Genomic DNA, 23,576 nt, shown 5'->3' on the forward strand with positions numbered 1-23,576 from the left:
TCATAAAGATGTTAAGATATATGTGCAGAGTTGTAGAGTTTGTCAAGTTGCAAAGGGTAGTAGTCAGAATGTGGGATTGTATAAACCTTTGATAGTACTGGTAAGACCTAGGGAGGATATAAGCATGGATTTTGTACTTGGAGTGCCTAAGACACCAAGAGGGAATGATTTTATATTTATGGTAGTGGATAGATTTTCAAAGAAGTATCATTTCGTACCTTCTAAAAAGACATTAGATGCCTTGCATGTAGTAGACCTATTTTTCAAGGAAATGGTGAGATTGCATGGATTACCTAAAAGCATAGATTTAGACAAGGACATTAAATTTGCTGGCTAGTTTTGGAGAGTACTTTGGAAGAAGATGTAAACAAATTTGAATTTCAGTTCTAATTTTGATCTGCAAACTGATGGATAGATATAAGTTGTTAAGCGAAGTTTGGGAAGCTTGTTGAGATGTTTATTGGGAGATAAAAATGGAAGTTGGTATTTGATCCTTGCACAAGTGCAATTTGCCTACAACAATTCAGTGAATAGAAGTACCAGAAAAACACCTTTTGAGATAGTTACCGGAGTGCATCCTAGAGGTATAGCAAAATTGAGAGAAATTAGCAGTGAAGACCAAAGAAGTTTAGAAGTAGAAGACTTTGCAGATCACATGGAAACATTGCATATTCAAGTTAAATAGAATTTGGAAGACATTAACAACATGTATAAGAAGAAGGAAGATGAGAAGATAAGACATAAGGAATTTGAAGTTGGCGATGAAGTGGTGGTATATCTAAGAAAAGAGAGATTCCTAGTTGGAACTTATAAAAAGTTGAAGATGAAGAAGTTTGCACCTTGCAAAATTTTGACGAAGTTCAGTTTTGATAATGCATATGAAGTGGAGTTACCAAATAGTCTAAGTATTTCACCTATATTCAACATTGCATATATTCATGAGTATCATGAACCAGAATTCAGTAAGGATAGTGTTGTAGACTTGGAGAAATGGTTGTCCTGAAAGGAACCAAATCAAATAGAAGAGATTTTGGATAGTAGGATTGGGCATAGTACCCGGAGCAGTCAGTATAAGGAATATCTTGTGAAGTGGAAGGATAGACCACTTGAAGATTCATCTTGGAATTCTCAAGTAGAGGCAGACTGCCTTGGTTTTTCTCTGACCCTGGAAAAGTGAGAGGCTCACTTTTTCAATAACCCCAAATGTCTGATACAGGAGCATCCCTAGTTCATTGCAATCTTGCATCAACCAAAAACATTTTCCTTTCTGTTTTATTTTCTATTTGGAGAACTTTAGTTTTCCTTTCTGTGTGTCCCAGTTTTGGCTCACCGGATCCTATGGAGTTGGATTCTACTTGAAGACTTGATCATCTTTATTTCTTCCAGGCTGCATCACATTTGGATCATTTTTTGGCAAAATATCGCTACCGATTTCCATGATAGTTTTGTGTTACTGGTTGCCTAGACCTATTTTGGATATCTACCAGAACCCCTTCCAAATCTTGTGGAGCCTTGCGCATTGATTCTAATGTTCCTTGGTGTGTGGGTGACCTTTTCCCATGATCTACATTTCATCCTTTGGATTTTCCAAAGGAATCTCTTGGTGGAGGCCTACCTTGTTATTTTCATGTTACATCTTGTTCTCTGGGTTTTGATCCCTTTTGGGCCGATGGGATCTTTTGGATCAATATATATATATATATTTAATTACACATTAGAATGTAATCAATTAGATTATCAAGTAGTTAGATTATGCATAGAAGATAGATCTTAAGATTCAAGATCCCAGTTGTGACCTATTCTACTAGGCCTATGAGTCAATATGTTGTAACTCAGTTGTTACTGGTTGGATGTAATAAAATCTCATACAATAAAACAATCTTCTTTTCACTTCCTCCATCATATATTTGTATTTATAATGTGTTTACTCATGCTGACTAGTTTGGATTGATCTCTTTGACGTCCCTTCTCATCGGTGACTGCTTCACTTTTCCATAGTCTTCATCAAGCTTCACATTTGCACTTTCCACTATCTTTCTTAGTCTCTTATTGTAGCACCAGTTTGATTTTCTCTTTGTTTAATATCCCAAGAAAATTCCTTCACCACTTCTTGCATCAAACATTCATATATCCTCATCTCTCTTCATATAACACTTGCTACCAAAAATTCTAAAATATCGCACAATAGGAACATCAGCAAACCATAGCTCATAAGGAGTCTTACCAGTATCAACTTTTATATGTAGTTGATTGAATGTGTAAACAATAGTTCTAATAGCTTCTCTCCAATAGATCTTTGGAATATTCCCTTCAATCAGCACAATCCTTATAGCATCCAAAATAGTCATGTTCTTCCTTTCAACAACTCCATTCCATTGTGGGGTTCTAGGGATAGATAATTGTCTTCTAGTCCCATGCTTCTCATAGAATGAATCAAGCTCACCAAAAAAAATTCTCCTCCTCTGTCAAATCTCATACATATCACCTTCAATCCCATCTTAGTCTCAACCTTTTCTTTGAATATCTTGAATTTATCTAATGCTTTTGATTTCTCCTTCAAAAAGATAACCCACATCATTTTAGAATAATCATCAATATGTAACATAAAATATATGTGACCTTGCACACTTCTAATTCTTGTAGGTCCACATAGGTCAGTATGCACAAGATCTAGCAATCCATCAGATGTATACTTCTTATTCTTGAAATAGATTCTTGTTTGCTTTCCCATTTGAAATTCTTTACATACTGGATTAGCAGGCTTGACAATTTTAGGCAAATATCTAACAGCTTGTGTAGAACTAATATTAATCATTGAATCAAAATTAACATGACACATTCTCATGTGCCCCAACCAACTTTCATCAATCTAAGCAATCAAACAACTTTTCTCACCAGCATTCAAATGAAAGATATTACCTACAGTCTTAGTTCCTGATGCAATCGATATACTGGATACATTTAGGATCTTGCATTTTCATTATTGAATTGTAAATCATAACCTTTGTCTACCACATGTCCAACACTTAAAATATTATGCTTCAAATCTTCAACATACAAGACATCATTATTAGTATTATTCTTATCATCAAAGAAAATAGAACCTCTCCCATGGATCACATAGGCTTTGTCATCTCCAAATCTTACTATTCCACCATCATACCTTTCCATGTTCACAAATTTTCTTTTATCATTGGTCATATGATGTGAACAACCTCTATCAATCATGCATTCATATTTCTCTTCAACTTTAGTAGCTAAAGCTTTCTCCTCAATAGTGCAACTTGTGGAATCAATAGGTACCGATCCATCTTCTTTAATGTAAATAAACCCAACTTCATCTCCTTATGATTCTTCATATGTAACACTTTCATCAACAACATAATAACAGTTCTTCTGATGCTTATACTTCTAGTTAGTCTTATAAGTCTTATCATACTTCTCATGCTTCTCATATCTATCATTCCTATCATCCTTAGCAAATTTATTATGCCTATCATATTTAGACATTCTCTCTGAGCATCTAGAAGAAAAATGTCCTATCTTATTGCAAGAGAAACATTTAAGAGGTAATTTTCCATCATACTTACTAGCTCCCTTAGGCAATCTCCAGGCAATCTATTCTTCAAGATCTTCCAATTCCTTTTCTTTCTCTTCCATCTCTCTTTCATAACTGGATATTTTGCATTCATCAGGATCATACTTCTCCTTTCTAGATACAAATTCTCTAAATGTTGTCTCAGACTTCCATGTGATTCAGCAAATTAGCTTAGTTCAAATGAAGCAATCTTTCCAACCAGTATATATCTTGTTATAGTAGTCAGACTTTGGATCTCATCAATAGAAGCTACCTTATGTTTGTAAGGAGACAATGATCTCAACACCTTAGCAACAGTTTCATATTCTTCAAGGGTTCCACTGGCACATTTGATACCTAGGACAAGTTAATTCACCTTAGCTATAAAGGAATTTATGTTCTAATCTTCTCCCATCCTTAACATCTCATACCTCCATTTTAAACTCTGCAAATTAGAAACTTTGACTTGTTTATCTCCTTCATACAAGGTTTCAAGCTTCTCCCAGATCTCATGTCTATTTTGAAGTCCCATTACATTAGTCATCTCTGAATCAGTTGAGGCACTCAACAATGCTTCCTTGATCTCATCAGGATTAACTGGTCCATTCGGAGGAATAGAATAGGCATTCTTAGTAATCTTCTCCAAGACATTTCAAGTACGCCTCCATCTGTTTCTTCAATATTGCATGGTTACTTACTATTGGAAATATGAAGGAATTGGTTATGTGTTACATTGATGTTTTGTCATTAATGTCAACACTAACTATTATGATTGGTTACCGGTAGAAGAACCAATGTTACCGACAGAAGGGACTATCAGTTGGATAGTACCGACATGTTTGGATCAATGGAAAATGTTTGATTTGATGTTTCTGGAGTATTTTTTTGTTAGTTGGTATTGACTTGATGATTGGATGCTATCATACACCCTAGTAAGCCTATATTAGTAAGGGTTTAAGGTTTTACCAACCAAGCATTTACTAAGAATCTTTGATAGGATGCATAAGTGGTGTTGGTGCAGCTTCTAGATGGAATTTAGGATGCAGAAGGTGATCTTTGTTTGTGTCTTGACTGATTGGAGACAGTACTTTGGAATGGTGAATCTATTTAGGTCTCGGTTATGGATCGGTATCAAGTTACGTGTTCTCTACATGTTACTGGGATGATTTATGGATTGGTTAATGTTGTTTTGGTCTAAAGTGGACATGGTATATCATTGTAATGTAGATTTATGTAATAATATTATTCTATTATCTTTTAGGTGGCCGACCTAATTGGATTATGTCTTAGGGTTTGTATAAATTGATGTAAGATCTTATTGTAGATCATGGTGGTGGTAATGGTCATGGAATGAAATATCATATTTGAAAGAGATTTGGTCGATCGTAGGTGATCAAATTTGGTTTACGTAAGAGGTAAAAGGCCTCTAGTATTGAGATTAACCGGAACTATAATCAGGCATGGTAGATGCTATCATTGGTAGTTCATTCTTTTGGATTGTTTTCCAAATGTGTTGAGGTGGTTATAACCTCTCTATAGTCAGTGAGACTCCTTTGTAATGAGTAGTACGCTCTAGGAAGTATGCCTTCTTGCATGTGTAGGCCCCTTATTGTATCACATACTTTCTGGAGAAGTATTATCTAACTATGGGTAGGCTTCCCATCATGGTTTTCCCCTTTAGTGGGTTTCCCACATACAAAGCATGGTGTTATGTGGTATGGTTGTACTGTGTTAATTATTTGTTTCATTATTAAGTCTTATTGCTTACTAGTATATGTTTCTTCTATTCCAATATTCAATGCTTATGTGCTCCAGTTAAAGGTTATAAAGTGGTTTGATTAATATAATCCGGTGACAACTGATTCACCCCACTTCTCAGTTGTCCACAAGTTATTCTAACAATTAGTATTAGATCTTTGGTCCTCTTTTTCAAAAGCTTAATTTCTTGAAGTAGATCCTATGGAAACGAATACTTTAAATCCACCGATAGCTATTTTCAGAAGACAAATCCCTAAACTTGATGGAAATAACTTTGGAATATGGAAAATTCACATGGAGACTCATCTTAGATGTCTTGGCAAGGATATTAGGGAGATCAATGAGAAAGGATATACACCTTATGGTCCGACATCTAAAATATTGAAAATGATTGCTAAGCTAGAGTAGCCCTCTTGTATGCACTCACTAATCAACAAATCATAGGATTGATCGATAAATCATCTACAAAGATTATGTGGGATAAATTGAAAACTCTGAATGAAGGTGACCCTACTGTCAAAATTGCTAAACCTGATGGTGACCAGGTAAGATATGAGAACTTGAAGATGGAAGATAATGAAAGAATTGCTAAATTTATGGAAAGAGTAAATGATATTGTCATAGGAATTCAATGTTGTGGAGGATCTCTAAGTGAAGATGAAATAGTTTCTAAAGTTTTGAGAGCCCTATCACTGGCTTACAAGATGAAGGCTACTACAATTAATGAATTAAGAACAATAGAAAACACTTCAGTTAACAAAGACATTTTGATTGGGAAATTATCTTCTTTTGAGCTTGAAGAATTTTGACCCTATGAAGCTACAAAGTCCAAACTTGCTTTTCATGCATCATCATCTATAGGAAAAAGTGATTGCAAGGCCCTATATGCAAAAGAATTGGAAGATATGAGGAAAGAGGATGAAGAATTTGAGCAACTTGAAGCCTTATTTTCTAGAAGAGTACCTAAAGTACCGACAAGAAGTAAGTATGAAGGAAAAGCACCTTTTAAATGTTTTGCATGTAATAAGATTATTCATTTTCCATCTAGATGTCCTGAAAGGAATGTAAGATTTGAAGAAAGAGTTAAGAAATCATTTAAGCCTAATCAAAACAAAGATAGATTCAAGATAATAAACTATGCTACATAGCAGATGAGGAACGAGTAAGTGATGACTTAGAGGATGAAGTTGCAAGAGACTCTGCTAGTGGATCCAGCAGTAGAAACAAATGAGTGTTCTATGCTATAAAGGAAGATGAACTGGAACCGATTATGAAGAATGAAGAAAAGGCCTGGGTAGAAAAAGTTGAAGACAAGGATGAATGGGTAATTGATAGTGGATTCTTACATCATATGGCTAGAGATAAAAGAAAATTCATGTCCCTACAAGAATACAATGGTGGTCAAGTCACATTTGGGGATGACAAAGCATGTATGATCAAAGGTAGAAGGTAGAGGTATTATTTCTCTAGATGGCAAACATAATACTAATAATGTCTACTATCTAGAAGGTTTAAAGCATAATATTTTAAGTGTTGGTCAATTGGTGGATAAGGGATTCCAACTTCAGTTCAAAGATAGAAAATGCAAAATCATTAACAAAATTGATTTGGAGATTCCAACCGGTACTCAAACTGGTGGTAATATCTTTCACTTGAACACTGGTGATGTGTTTGATTTCTCATATTGATGACAATTGGTTATGGCATAAGAGGTTGTGTCACATTATTTTTTATTGTATTGTTAAGATCAGTTCAACAAAGGTAGCTAGAGATATACCTAAGATTATAAAGCCTCATAATCCGGTATGTAAGGAATGTCAATTGGGAAAGAAAGTTAAAATTTCTTTTAAGAGCATACATGATAAATCTAATGACATACTTGATTTGATTCATATTGACTTATGTGGTCTAGAAAGGACTAGAAGCTTTCAAGTTCATAGGTACTTCATGTTAATAATTGATGATTATTCTAGAATGATGTGGGTGACTTTTCTAAAGGAGAATTCTGAAGCTTTTTAGAAATTCAAGATCTTTAAAGAAAAGGTGGAAACAAGAATTGGATTAAAAATTAAATGTATGATATTAGATCAAGGCAGTGAATTCACATCTCATGAATTTAATAGTTATTGTGAGATAAATGGAATTAAGAGACAATTCTCTGCACCCCAGACTCCTCAGCAAAATGGAGTAGTGGAAAGGAAGAATAGAACCATTTTGGATGTAGCAAGAACCATAATGATGGAAGCCAAATTGCCTCACATCTCCTAGATAGAATCAGTGAGTACAATGGTCTACACATTCAACAAAGTTCATATCAAAGGTGAAACTGGTAAGACTCCTTATGAATTATGGTTTGGACATACACCTACTCTTAAATATTTCAGAATTTTTGGAGGTAAATGTAATATCAAAAGGGATGATTCAATTGGGAAGTTTTATGCTCGATGTGATGAAGGGATATTTCGTGGATATTCAATTCAAAGCAAAGCATATAGATGTTATAATAAAAGATTGCAGAAAACTATGGAGAACACAAATGTGAAAGTGGATGAGCAATACAAAGATCTATCTATATCATATGAAAGAGAAGCGGCAATGGAAGTGATCATAACTAATCTGACAATGCCTCAACTAGTACAAGACACTAAGACAATTACACCAATACAATCAAAAAAATCAATTGTGACTGATGTTAAAAATAGAGAACCTAAAAATCAGAAGACACCGAGGTATGTAAGATTAAATCATTTTGAAGATCAAATAATTGGAGATAGGAACAAGAGAGTTATGACAAGAAGAAGACTAGAAAATGAAGAGGTATGTCTTATTTCTCAAACTAAACCAATAGCTATTATTGAAGCTTATAAAGATAAATATTGGTTAAAGGCTATGGAAGATGAATTAGATCAGATAGAGAAGAATAAGACTTGGACTTTAGTTCCTTGGCCTAAAGTTAATAATGTTATTGGAACTAAATGGGTTTTTATAAATAAACTAAATGAGGATGGTCAAGTTGTAAGAAACAAGGCTAGACTAGTTTGTAAAGGATATTCTCAAATGAAAGGAATTTATTATGGTGAGATATTTCCACTAGCAGCTAGAATCGAAGTTGTTAGACTATTTCTTGCCTATTTAACATACACGAACTATAAGGTCTATCAAATGGATATTAAATGTGTATTTTTGAATGCTGAACTTGAGGAAGAAGTATACATTGAGCAGCCTAATGGATTTTCACTAACAGATGACAAAGATAGGGTCTGCAGGTTAAGGAAAATATTACATGGATTGAAACAAGCTCCTAGAGCTTGATATGCAAGGTTGGATAAATATATTTATATTATACGATCAATAATGATGATATTCTGATTATTGAAGTATTTGTTGATGATATCATTTTTGGAGGTGAAGATAAATTGTACATGAAATTCTCTAATAATATGAAGAATGAATTTGAAATGTCTATGATTGGTGAGATGAGATTTTTCTTAGGTTTGCAAATTACTCAAACTGACAAAGGCATTTTTATCTATCAAATTAAGCATCTAAGGGAATTGTTGAAGAAGTTTGGTATGGATAATTCCAAACCAATAAGTACTCTTATAGTGAGAAGTGAGAAATTATCTATCAAACACACATCTGCACTGATAAATTCGATAAGGTATAAGTCTATTATTGGTAGCTTGTTATATCTCACTTAGACTAGACCAGATATTATGAATGAAATGAGTATTGTTTCAAGATATCAATGTAATCCTAGAGAAAATCATGAATGTGCAGTAAAGAAAATATTCTAGTATTTTCAAGGAACAACAGAATATGACTTATGGTACTCTAGAGATGATAACTTCACTTTATGTGCAAATATAGATGTAGATTGATGATAGGGAGACAAATTTTGGTGGAGATTTCTTTCTTTGAAAGAAATTGGTTTCATGGATCAACAAAAAATAGTCATGCATTTATTTATCTACTGCAGAAGTTGAATATGTTGCAACAACAACTAATTGCACTCAAGTCTTGTGGATGAAGAAAATGTTGAACAATATCAAGGTAAATTGCAGTGAACCAGTAGTTATCTATTGTGATAAATTTGCAGCTATTGACATATTTAAGAATCCATTATTGCACTCTAAGACTAAGGACATTTAAATAAAATATAACTTTATGAAGGAAAAGCTAGAGGAAAAAGGAAGTAAAATTGGTTTATGTGAATACTAAAGAGAAGATTGCAGATATATTCACTAAATCATTGTCTAAGGAATCATTTGAATATTTGAGAAACATGTTAGGAGTATGTACCACTCTAGTAGAAACTTAATTGATGGAGCAGTGCACCAATCCAATATGCATCCTCAACTTTATCCTTTGCTCTGAATTGATGTAGTGGTGCTACTACTCAAGGGGAGTAGTCAGCTTTCAGATTCACAGGATTTTGATATCTATGCCATATCTTTGGCATTGATGTCAAAGGGGGAGAGTTATATGTGAAAAATAATGTCATCATATATCATATGGGAGAGATTTAGATCAGTTCAGATTGGACTGCACTCCTAAAGGGGAGTTGCTGGGATTTTTTTAGTTTTTCATTGTTATATCTTCTATGAGAAATTTTTGGCATTTCTTGGCACTCAGACGTTTTGTTTTTCACATCTAGTGTTTCTATCAATGCCAAAGGGGGAGACTGTTGGCAATATGAAGGAATTGATTATATGTTGCATTGATTTTTTTTCATTGATGTCAACACTAGCTATTATGATTGGTTATCGACAAACAAATTTTAGTTATCGGCAGAAGAACCAGTGTTACCGATAGAAGGGACTATCAGTTGGATACTATCGACATGTTTGGACCAATGGAATATGTTTGGTTTGATGTTTCTAGAGTACGTTTTAGGCAGTTGGTATTGACTTGATGATTGGATGCTATCATAAACTCTAGTAAGTTTGTACTGGTAAGGGTTTAAGGTTTTACCAAGAGAGATTTTATTGAAAATCTTTGACAGGATGCATAAGTGGTATTGGTGAGGCTTCTAGATGGAATTCAGGATGCAGAAGGTGATCTTTGTTCATTCCTCAACTAATTGGAGATATTGCTTTGGCGTGGTGTATCTATTTGGGTCTAGGTTATGGAACCGTGTCATGTTATGTGTTATCTACACGTTACTAAGATGATTTATGGATTGGTTAATATTGTTTTGGTCCAAAGCCGACATGGTATATCATTGTAATGTGGATGTATGTAATGATATTATTGTAATATCTTTTAGGTGGCTGACCTAACTAGTTTAGGCCTTAAGGTTTGTATAAATTGATGTAAGATCTTATTGTAGAACGCAGTGGTGGTAATGGTCATGGAATGAAATATCATATGTGAAGGAGATTTGGATGATCATAGGTGATCGAGTTGGGTTTATGTAAGAGGTCAAAGGCCTCTGGTATTGAGCTTAACCAGGACTATAATTAGGCATAGTAGATGCTATCATTGGTAGTTCATTCTTCTAGATCCAATTATATTCAAGTGGTTATAACCTCTTTGTGGTCAGTGAGACTCCTTTGTAATGAGTAGCACGCTCTAGGTAGTGTGCCTTCCTACATGTGTAGGCCCCTTATTATATCACATACTTATTGCAAAAGTATTATCTGATTGTGGGTAGGCTTCCCACTATAGTTTTCCCCTTTATTGGGTTTCCCAAGTACAAATCAAGGTGTTATGTGGTATGGTTGTATTTTGTTAATTTTCTATTTCATTATTAAGTCTTATTTCTTACCAGTATCTATTTATGATATTTTGGTATTCAATGTTTATGTGCTCAAATTAAAGGTTATAAAGTAGTTTGATTAATATAATTTGTTGACAATTGATTCACCGCCCCCCCCCTCTTAGTTGTCCACTACTTATTCCAACACTTACATCAAATCTCAGACTCTCATTCTTAAAGATAACACTTTGACTTCTAGTTTCCATCCCGGATCTCCTCAAGTGGTCAAGCTTATTTTAGTGGATCTAGCTCTCATACCAATTGTTGGTAATAACAAGGAAGGAAAATTGAAAGGGGGGATGAATCAATTTTCACAAAGTTATCAAACACAATCACAAATGCAAATCTAATAAACTGCAGAAACAACAAAGATAAAGAGATAAATAGAACAACACACAATACCAACATTTTAACATGGAAACCTAGTAAAGGGGAAAACCATAGTGAGAACCTACTCTCAATAAGATGATACTCTATAGTAGTATGTATAAATCTTACAATGGGGAATGCAGAAGCATTCAGGCATACTACCTAGAGATTACAACTCAAAATACAATAACTCGGAAGGCTACAACCTTAAGGGAAGGTTCACTACCTTACAAGGAAGTCTCACTAACTTAAAAAATGTTCAGATAACAATTGAGAATCAAAGGAACTACAATAACAACATCTTCCAATGCATAATGACAGTTCCGATTAAGCACATATGTCTGCTTTGCAACACCAATCTTTGATCACCATAACAAAATATAAATTCCTTGGTCGTACATACATAACTCTCTTATAATACAGACACAACCTTGATACCTAAATTGCATGACTATATCACCTATTTATACCAATCATCAACCTTGACAACTATTGGCATTATGAGAATCGGTATGTGGACATAATGACATTTTATGTTGTCATTGATGTCAATATGTTGCAAAGGTGTGAACCGGCCTTTGTGCCAAAGTGAAGCAGTGTGCTTGTTGAAAGGTGAGTCGGCATATGGTTATGGGAATTGGCACATGGAAGCATTGAATGACTACTGGTTCGTAGTCTCAACCTTAGGGTTTCCAGTTGAAGTGCTTCAAGCCTATGTGGCTCAACCGGTGACTTTGTGCGATGAGTTAGCATGATAAAAAGAAGAAGATCATGTTGCCACGTAAGCCTTGGGTGCATGAAGAAGAATCTTGCCTATCTACCTTGGGAATATGAGAAGACTGTAAAATAGTGATAACATGCGATGGGTTATCAGCCACCATGGAAACAGTGGAAATAAAATCTTTCCTATCTACCTTGGGAATATGAGAAGACTGTAAAATGGCAGAAAATGAACGATGGAGATTAATGCAGTATGCTCAACGATCAGGATTGAATCGTTTCAATTCCTTAACCTATTGGGTTTAGGGTTTAGGGTTTATGCTTCTGACCTAACTATTTTCTATAAGGTCGATGTTGTGACTCTTTCTAAGGTGGTTGGCAAAAGTTGTGTGTGAGTATCCAAGAGAAAGGATACATGTTTCTTGCCAGACCAAAAGGAGAGAAGTGATACCTACAAAGTGTAAGTGCAGAAGGAGAAGATGAGCTTAAGTGGATCTACATTGGCATTGAGTGCTATTACTAGATCATTGTAATACCTATTGATCTATAACCACCTCAATAGTTGGAAAATCCCTTAATAGGGTAGCCTTAGCTAGCTTGCTGTAAATCCTTTAACAAGGTAACTCTAAGCTACTGAGTTTGAAGTCCTTTAGCTATTGAGTTCTTGAAATCCTCTAACAAGGTTACCTTTAACAGGGTTTAACCCTTAATCGGGTGATCTCTAACAAGATCGATTCCTAGTAGAACCTATTGTAATGTCTCTAATTGGATAAGGCTCCTAATAGAGCGGATTTCCAAAGAGTTCACAAACAGCTTGTGGGTATTCATCCCCACCGTGGTTTTTGCCAGTTGGGTTTCCATGTGAAAAATATGTGTGTCATGTGTGATGTCTTTATCTTGTGATGCTTTGCTATTTCTTGTCAAGCATATGATGGTTCTGTGTTTTATGCCTGTCAATAAAACATGTTGAACTAGTTGCTATTATGATTTGATGATAGATTGCCTATTTATGCATAAGGGTGAAATGGTAGTGTAGTCTCAAGATGAGTGAAATGCTAAGTGAGTAACTGGTTAATGCTTGTCTCAGACATTCTTAGCTTTACCGATTGCACTTTGTTTCAAACTGGTATCTCTGTCTCCCAGTCTTTTGAAGTGCTTGCAGTCAAACCAGTTTAAGATAGTGTTGTTTTGTATGTACTGATTCACCCTCCCCCTCTTAGTACTGGTTTGGTACTATTTTCTCATCATTGAGTTAGCAATTGGTATCAGAGTCTCCTCCAGGTCCTCTATGTTATAAGCTTAACCGCTTGAGGTAAAGATCCCAATCAAATGATGAAGAGGGAAGGTCCAAAGTTTAATAGGGAAAATTTTGGTATATGGAATGATAGGATGAAGATATTCATTAGAAGCATGGGTGCTCAACACTGGAGCTATGTTGAGAATGTGTATGTTGCCCCTACTAGTACTCTCACCAATGACCAAAAGAGAGAGAGATACAAGAAAATTGGCAAGTTATGGAAGCCCTAATTAGTAGTCTATCTAACATTGAGTTTATTGATGTTCAGGACAAGGTAAATCCCAAAGAGGTATGGGATGCTCTTGAAAATATCTATGGTGGTGATGAACATGTAAAACAGGCTAAGGAAGAAAGCCTGAGAGGGAAATTTGAAGATATGCATATGGTTGAAGGTGAGACCATTCAACAATATGGAATAAGAATCAAAACTATTGTTGGAGATATCAAGAGTGCAGGTGATAAAATAGAAGATTCCTCTATGGTAAGCAAAGTCCTAAGATCCATATTGTCGGTCTATGCAATAAGGGTTGCTATTATTCAGGAGTTGAGATGAATAGACAAGACTAAGGTGTCCTTGGACTCCATCATAGCAAAGTTGACAGCCTATGACCTAAATAGTTTTGATGGCAATGTTCAGAAGATTGAATCAGCTTTTAAAGCTTCTGCTATTCCATCCAAAAAAGGAAAAGAAGCTAGCACTAGTGGTGAATCAAGACAAAGCAGAGAAATGGATGATGAGGAGATTCTAATGGCATTTGAAGCTCTCCTTGCAAGGAAGCTTCCTAAAGGAACCAGTAAATATAAAGATAAGCTACCTTTGAAATGTTGTTCTTGTAACCGGATAGGACATATTGCTATAAACTATCCTAATAGCGATAACAAGGAAAAACCAGAAAGGTTTAGGAAATTCAAAGGAGGAAATTGGAGAAATTGTTTTGTGGCAATTGATGAAGGTGTCATAGATGAAGAATTAGAGGATGAAGAAAATTAAGATATTATGTTTGTTGTTGTCAAAGAAGAAGTGTTAGACAAGAAGGCTCTTGTCTCCTAGTTTGATAATTCCAATGAGTGGATCATTGATAGTGGTTCTTCTCACCATATGACTAGTGACCAGAGCAAGTTCCTATCCTTGGAGGAGTATGATGGTGGTGTGGTTCATTTTGGCAATGATGCACCATGCATGGTCAAAGGTAGAGGGTCCATCTCTCTAAATGGAAAGAGTAGTGCTGACAATGTGTACTAGGTTGATGGTCTCAAACACAACCTTCTGAGTGTTGCCCAGCTGAGTGACAGTGGCCTCACTCTAGAATTCAAGAATGGAGTTTGTAGAATCAAAAGAAAAGATGGTCAATTGGTGGCCACTGGCATGTAGATCAAAGGTAACCTATTTCATCTGAATGCAAATATAAGTACATGTCTTATGGCTAAATTGGATGATAGCTAGATATGGCATAGGAGACTCTGCCATGTAAACTTTAATAACATTGTAAAGGCCAATAAGATCAAGGCAGTTAGAGGGTTTCTGGTGCTAAGCAAATCAGATAATACCTTGTGCATAGAGTATCAATTGGTGAAAATGTCTTCCTCAACCTTTAAAGGTAAATCTTTCACTGCTGACAACTTGCTTGATCTTGTGCATACTGATTTGTGTGATGCTATGAAAACTAGGAGTGTGCAAGGTGATATTTGCTTCATGATTCTCACTGATGACTACTCAAGAATGATGTGGGTCACATTCTTGAAAGACAAGTCTGAAGCCTTTGTAAAGTTTAAAGCTTTTAGTGCATTAGTGGAGAAGGAAAGCGGTAGAAGAATCAAGTGCCTGAGAACTAATCAAGGAGGGGAATTCACTTCTAGTGAATTCAACATGTACTATGAAGAACATTGCATCAAGAGGCAACTATCTCCCCCTCGGACTCCACAACAGAATGGCCTAGTAGAGAGGAATGATTGGACTATGGTTGAAGCAGCTAGAACCATGTTGATTCAAGGAAAGGTAGCTCACACCTTTTGGAGAGAAGCGGTGAGCACTATAGTCTACACAATGAACTGGGTACTCATTAAGAAAGGTAAGGATAAAACTCCTTATGAGTATTGGACCGGTAAGAGACCGGTGGTTAGCTACTTTAGAATGTTTGGTAGCAAATGTTACATCAAGAGAAGTGAACACTAGAGAAAATTTGATGTGAAATGTGATGAGGGAATATTCCTAGGATATTCCACCAAGAGAAAAGCTCTCAAGTGTTTCAACAACAGGACTCAAAGAATTGTGGAAAGCATCAATGTAAGAGTTGATGAAACCTTTGAGAAATATGAGGAAACCGGTAGTGTGCAAGTAGTAAGTGAACCGGTTGCAACCTTTTGGGAACTAGTTGTCAGTCAACCAGGTCCCCACAATAGTGTTCCTACACCGACAGATGCAGATGCTAAGACTGATGGAGAAGAGGATGAAGAAGAAAAGCAAGAGGAATCTATCAAGACCATTCCTTGGTATGTCAAACTGAATCATGATCCTAAACAGATCATAGGAGATAAGGATGTAGGAATCCTTACAAGAAGAAAAGTCAGAGAAAACTCATGCATGATCTCTGAATTCGAGCCTGAAACATTCCAAGAGGCACATAAGAATGAAGACTCAATCAAGGCAGTGGAAGAGGAACTTGACCAGATAGAGAAAAATGGTACATGGTCCTTGGTACCCAGACCAGAGCACAAAAATGTAATTGGTACCAAATTGGTCTTCAGAAATAAGCTCAATGAGGATGGCACAGTGATTAGAAACAAAGCTAGACTGGTGTGCAAAGGATATGCCCAAGAAGAAGGAGAAGACTATGGTGAAACCTTTGCTCCCGTAGCTAGATTGGAAGGAGTTCGTATGCTTCTTGCATATGTAGCTTTTAAAGGCTTCAAAGTATATCAAATGGATGTAAAATCTGCATTCCTAAATGATGTACTTGAAGACGAGGTGTATATAGAGCAACCAGATGGGTTTTCCCTATCTGAAGATAGTGACATGGTGTGTAGGCTACATAAAGCCTTATATGGTCTAAAGCAAGCACCTAGAGCATGGTATGAATGTTTGCATTCCCATCTTGTGAAGATTGGATTTGAGAGAACAAGTGAAGATGGCAATATCTACTTGAATTCTAAAGGAGATAGATCCCGATCTATGAGGTATTTGTTGATGACATTATCTTTGGTGGAGATGACAAGATGTGTCATGAGTTTGTAGATGAGATGAAGAAAGAGTTTGAGATGTCACTCATAGGGGAGATTAAGTTCTTCATTGGACTGCAAATCTAGTAGATGAGAGATGGAATCTTTATCACTTAGTCCAAGTATGTCAAAGAGGTGTTGAAGACCTTTGGCATGGAAGATAGCAAACCGGTTGGTACATCTATGGTGACCAGTTGTAAAATATCCAAAGAGGATGACTCAACATTGGTTGATGAGAAGGAATAGCGATCAATGATTGGTAAATTGCATTATGTAGTGCATAATAGACCGGATATTGCACATGCAATAGGCATTACTGCAAGGTTCCAATAACATCCAAGGGAATCCCACTTGGTTGCATTCAAGCAAATTCTTAGGTATTTGAAGGGAACTGTTGACTATGGATTGTGTTATCCATATAGCAAGGATTTCAACTTGAAAGTGTTCACAAATTTTGATTGGGCTACTAATGTAGATGACTGGAAGAGCACAATCAGTGGTGCATTCATCCTTGGTGGTAGACTGGTCTCCTAGATGAGTAAAAAGCAGAGTTGTATCTCTCCGTCTATAGTAGAAGCAGAGTATGTTGCAGCTTTCATGAATTGCACTCAGACACTTTGGATGAAGCATGTACTGATTGGCTTCAAAGGTCTTGTATTTGGACCGGTAAGTATATTTTGTGACAATACTAGTGCAATTAATATCTCCAAGAATCCAGTTTTACATTCTAGAACCAAGCACTTTGAGCTTAAGTATCATTTATTGAGGGAAAAGGTTCAGAACAAAGAGATTGCACTAGAGCATGTTTCCAGTAAGGAGCAGTTAGCAGACATATTCACCAAGCCTCTCCTAAAGACTACATTTACATACTTAAGAGGTGAATTAGGGGTACTGCCCCTTCAAGAGGTGAACTAAAAGCATATGCTCCACATCTGTCAGGTAGTGCATAGTCAAATTTCTTTTTGAATTGATGTGTTGAAGGATGCTACTCCTCAGGGGGAGCAGCATAATGGAATAGGGAAGCTTGTGCCTCCACTTTGGCATTGTTGTCAAAGGGGAAGAAGATGTGAAGTGGAGAGATATCTATGTATATTGCCATCAATACCAAAGGGGAGATTGTTGGCATTATGAGAACCGGTATGTGGACATAATGACATTGTATGTTGTCATTGATGTCAATATGTTGCAAAGGTGTTAACCAGCATTTGTGCCAAAGTGAAGCGGTGTGCTTGTTCAAAGGTGAGACGACATATGGTTATGGGAACCGACACATGGAGCCATTGAATGACTACTAGTTCATAGTCTCAACCTTAGGGTTTTCGGTTGAAGTGCTTCAAGCCTGTGTGGCTCAACCGATGACTTTGTACGATGAGTTAGCATGACAACAAGAAGAAGATCATGTTGCCACGTAAGCCTTGGGTGCATGAAGAAGAATCTTTCCTATCTACCTCAGGAATATGAGAAGACTATAAAACAGTGATAACATGTGATGGGTTATCAGCCACCATGGAAACAGTGGAAAGAAAATCTTGCCTATCTACCTCAGGAATATGAGAAGATTGTAAAATAGCAGAAAACAAATGATGGAGATTAACACGGTATGCTCAATGATCAGGATTGAACCATTCAAATTCCTTAACCTATTGGGTTTAGGGTTTAGGGTTTATGCTTCTGACCTAGCTATTTTCTATAAGGTCGATGTTGTGACTCTTTCTTGGGTGGTTGGCAAAAGTTGTGTGTGAGTATCCAAGAGAAAGAATACGTGTTTCTTGCTAGACCAAAAGGAGAGAAGTGATACCTGTAGAGTGTAAGTGCAGAAGGAGAAGATGAGCTTAAGTGGATCTGCATTGGCATTGAGTGTTGTTACCGGATCATTATAATACCTATTGACCTCTAACCACCTCAACAGTTGGAAAATCCCTTAACAGGGTAACTCTAAGCTACTGATTTTGAAGTCCTTTAGCTATTGAGTTCTTGAAATCCTCTAACAAGGTAACCTTTAACAGGGTTTAACCCTTAATCAAGTATTTTAGCCATCCCTTAGCCGGGTGATCTCTAACAAGATCGGTTCCTAGCAGAACCTATTGTAATGTCTCTAACCGGACAAGGCTCCTAACAGAGTGGACTTCCAAAGAGTTCATAAATAGCTTGTGGGTATTCATCCCCACCGTGGTTTTTCCTAGTTGGGTTTCCACGTGAAAAATATGTGTGTCATGTGTGGTGTCTTTATCTTGTGATGCTTTTCTATTGTTTGTCATTATGGTTTGGTGTTTTATGCCTATCAATAAAACATGTTGAACTAGCTGCTATTATGATTTGATGATAGATAACTTGTTTATGCATAAGGGCGAAATGGTAGTGTAGTCTCAAGATGAGTGAAATGCTAAGTGAGTAACTGGTTAATGCTTGTCTTAAACATTCTTAGCTTTACTAGTTGCACTCTATTTCAAATCGGTATCTCTGTCTCCCAATCTTTTGAAGTGCTTGTAGTCAAACCGGTTTAAGATAGTGTTGTTTTGTATGTACTGATTCACCCCCCCCTCTCAATATCGATTTGGTACTATTTTCTCATCATTGAGTTAGCAGACAACAAGGTCGGCCAAACCCTCAACTCTCAATTACAAAATTACATCACATGATACAAAGATCAACCACTAGACTAATATAATGATATACATGATATAACATGGACCTAAATCAAATCTCAAAATACACAATGCCACCAAAAATCATGCCAAGATCAACAACAACATGCTACACCACCAGTAAAACAACATAACGTGAAGAACATCACCAGTTCAACAAAATCACTGAGAACTCATACAATGATCAATTCGGATCCTCAAAAAAAAATTGGACACAATTAGGAAAAACTAGAAAGCATGTTAGAATCATTAGTAACAACAATACTAATGCCACTTATCAAATCTTAATCAATCAAAATTTGAACCTCAAGAACACTCAAACAACAACAATTGTCACAAAGAAAGATAACTTGCAGAGCACCAAATCATGAACTATATGAAATGAAGATAAAAAAGACCATCCCAAACAATCTCCCAAAAAGTCATTTCAAGATCTGATCATAGTGGAATATACCAATGGAAATACTAAACTTTGCAAAGCACTGATCAAAAAAATAAACTGCAAACTGGATCATATGATATGATCAATTAAGTTTTTGGGATCATCAAAACTAATACAAAAGAATATAATGATACTAGAAGTACTCCATACAACAAACCATGATCCCAATAAATCATAGGAATATGTTGACATCAATGAAAACAACATATCCTAGCAGCAACAATGTCCAACACAAGCAACTTCCCTATGTGCACACTTCCCTAAGTGTCTCATATCCACATTTCTATGAAATAAATTACCCTAAGTCAACTTAAGTAAAGTGTAATTATGAGACATAATTTACACCAACACTCTTGATGACTCCATCTCAATTAGATCATCCTGTACATCTCTCACCACTCATCCCACTCCTTAAGAAATTATGATGATTGACAAGTCCATTTATGAAGCTTCCCAAGAGGTTAGTAGGATTGAAAATCCCATTTATGACTCTTTGCCTTCTATTCATTCCAATATTATCCCTTATAGAATAATTAATTCTACTTGTCTCTCTCTTGAGGTTTATTTTATGCATGAGGAAGTTTGTGTTCAAGAAGAACATGACTTAGAGGCCTATTCTTCTCCTAGAGATGACTATGCTAATCAAGACATTTAAATGCTTAACATCTTAGGTATAGTCTTACTTCCATTAATTGTAGAGATTTTAACAGGTCATATTCAACTTCTTCATCCAATCTATCATATATTTATATAACATTAGTGGCTATTATGTTGATCTTCACAGTGTGACATTAGTATCATACCTATTGGGGGTTCATTATCATTTATAATAGTATAATTTCATGTGAAAACATACTTTGGTAGAAACACAATAGCCTATTTTAGATCTTCTCATGTCTCTATGTTGGGGGGAAAGAATGATTTAAAAAAATCTCTCCTTCTTAAGATAAAACTTTCCATTAGTGAAGTAGTGTCCTCTATAAGTATCTCTTATTGGGACCTCTTACTATTGGTATTAGGTTGTCATTGATGTCAAAATGGTATGGCATGGTCACCGATGAGTAAGTAGTGGTAACTAGTATGGGTTTCAGTAAGACATAATGATGTCAACCAATATGTGTGTAAGCAGATAGAAAGGTATGTTACTAGTACACATGAAATGCATCATCTACTAGTAAAGAAGGACCATCAGCAAGGCAAAGTAAGAAAGAAAAGATGAATAGAAGTATGTGAACCGATATACACAAAGAAGTTTAATGCTATCGGCAAATGGACTTAGTTGATGGACCAACATATTTTATGGAAGGCCAAGTTGATCCATCGATAGAGAAGGGGTCTACAAGTATGAAGGACCACCAGTGAAGTTAGGCTATTCAGGTAAGGTGAGTTGAATTGGTAGTTAGTCTTGGTCAGTGAAGGATTGAAAATTGACATAGCAGACTGAAGATGATTCCTAACTGAAATAGAAAATTGAGCATAGGTGTATGTCGACAAGGATGAAAGGTGGAAACTAGGTGGCGAGCATGCAGAGGTTGATGAAGTATTCATCGATGTAGTAGTCAACAAGAAGGTCAGCATTAAGGAAGAACCCAAGAATCATGGGAGGATAGTAGAATGTTGCGGCTTGAGGAAGACAAGGTGGCTAGGTGATTGAACTGACCTTACAAGATGATCTGATCTTTGTACCCGTTTGTCTAAGAAAACAACTGAGCTATTAATGGTGATTGACAGAGCAATGTAGAAAAGCATGTTGTAGACATCCAAATATAGAAAATGCACATTGGAAGGCAAGGTGTTGCTGGTGTTGATTGGTGACATGTAGATCATCATTCCAAAAAAGTAGATCCAATGAGATTCGGTATGGATTGAGTTGGTGAAGGAAAAACCTATCACACCACCATGTGAATGTTGCCTTTGGTAGGAACATTCAGAAATATATATGTGAACTTGAGATTGAAGATGATTGATGCTAGATGTGAGCTATGAGAGAAAAGAGAGCCTGAGCAAGAAGAAAGACTATCTACCTAAGAATTATTTCTTAGAGAATTAGAGTGTGTGTTAGCAGGATGAACTGGTGAGTTGGTCTTACTGATAGAGACCAGTAAGAAAGGCTAGGAGTAACTGGTGAGTGATCAGAGAGAATAATCCAATAATCAGCAATGTGGGAACCAGTGAATAAGAGGAGTTTGTTAACCAATAGATATTCATTGATTAAGTGTTGCAGAACTCATTTGCAAATAGGTGCTTTCATTGCATTATATTACATCAAGTTGGTGCTCGGTGCAGTGGTTGTTGCTCCTTTAGTTGGTACCCTAAATAATTATAATTTATTATTTTATTGGGAGGCTAGATTAGGGTAGTAGACTCCAACAACATTTCTCATGGAGGTTTTTCCCATATTGGGTTTTCCTCATACATCTGGTGTTGTGAGTTATGTATTTGTGTGTTTGTCTCTTTTTATATCCACTCTTATCTTACCAGTTTGATTGTTTAGTGTTTAGGCTATTAACTGGTACTCAAGGCTTGGTTTTAAAAATAAAATATTTTAGGAACCACTAATTCACTACCCCTCTCAGTGGTACATTGTATTCAATAATTAGTATTAGAGCATAGGTTCCCAGTTGATAAGCTTTCTCTAGCTTGGGTAGATTTTAGTCAAGGAACACAATGGCAAGAAATAAGTCTGCCTCCTCAAAATATCCCATGATTAATTGATCTAACCGTGCCTTCTGGAGTAGAAGAATAGAGACCTATATTTCTTCTCTTAGTTTTGATGTGTGGATGTCTGTCAAGAATGGGTATATTATCCCTAGTGTTACTCCCACTAATCTGGATGCTAAGGAGTATGAGAATAATGAAAAGGCTAAACATGCTATTTTAAGAAGGTTGTCAGATAATCAGTTTGTCAAGGTCATGCACTATGCATCTGCCAAAGAGACTTGGGATAAATTGCAGAGGTTATTTGAAGGAGATGCCAAAGTCAAAGAAGATAAGTTGCAATCACTAAGAGGTCAGCTTGAGGGTATCAAGATGAAAGATGAAGAAAATATTGCAGACTACCTTCACAAAGTAGATGAAACTATGAACACCATCAGATGACTTGGAGAGGAAATTGCTGATGAGATTATTTTCAAGAAGGTACTTAGATCTCTCACATCTAAGTATGATACTAAGGTTTCTACGATAGATGAAGCCAAGGATCTGAAGACCTTCACAATGGATGAGCTATTTTTCTCTCTAATAGCCTATGAAATGAGAACAATCAGTGAAGCATCTTCAAGGAAAGAAGCAGAGTTCAACTCTACCAAAAAGGGCAAGGAAGAGGTTGCTCATAAAGGATCTAGTGAAGATTCAGATGCAAAGGTAACAAACTTTTTTAAAAAGATCAAGAGAGGATTCAGTAAGTGTAAAGGAAAGTTACCACTCAAATGCTTTAACTGTGGTAAAGTTGGACACATTGTTGCAAAATATCCTTATAATGAAACCGGTGGAGATGAGAAAAGAATTTTTGCAAGATTTTTTGGTAAAGACAAAGAATGGAATGTCTATCGACAATGAAGAAGAGGCTACAAGAAGAAAAACAATCTATATACTATTGAGGATGATGCTAGAGACAAAGAAAGTGCATCAAAAGATGAATACCATGAGAATGAAAGAGAAGTTAATCTCATTATGGCTCTAGATGAACCGGTTGGTGAAGTTGAGGAAGAAGAATACATTGAAGTTGAAGTGGATCTAGAAGGTGAGATCATAAGTTCTCTTAAGGAGTTAAGTAAAACAAGAAGAGAACT

The sequence above is a fragment of the Cryptomeria japonica genome, chromosome 7 (assembly GCF_030272615.1).
Source record: "Cryptomeria japonica chromosome 7, Sugi_1.0, whole genome shotgun sequence".
NCBI classification, from domain to species: domain Eukaryota; kingdom Viridiplantae; phylum Streptophyta; class Pinopsida; order Cupressales; family Cupressaceae; genus Cryptomeria; species Cryptomeria japonica.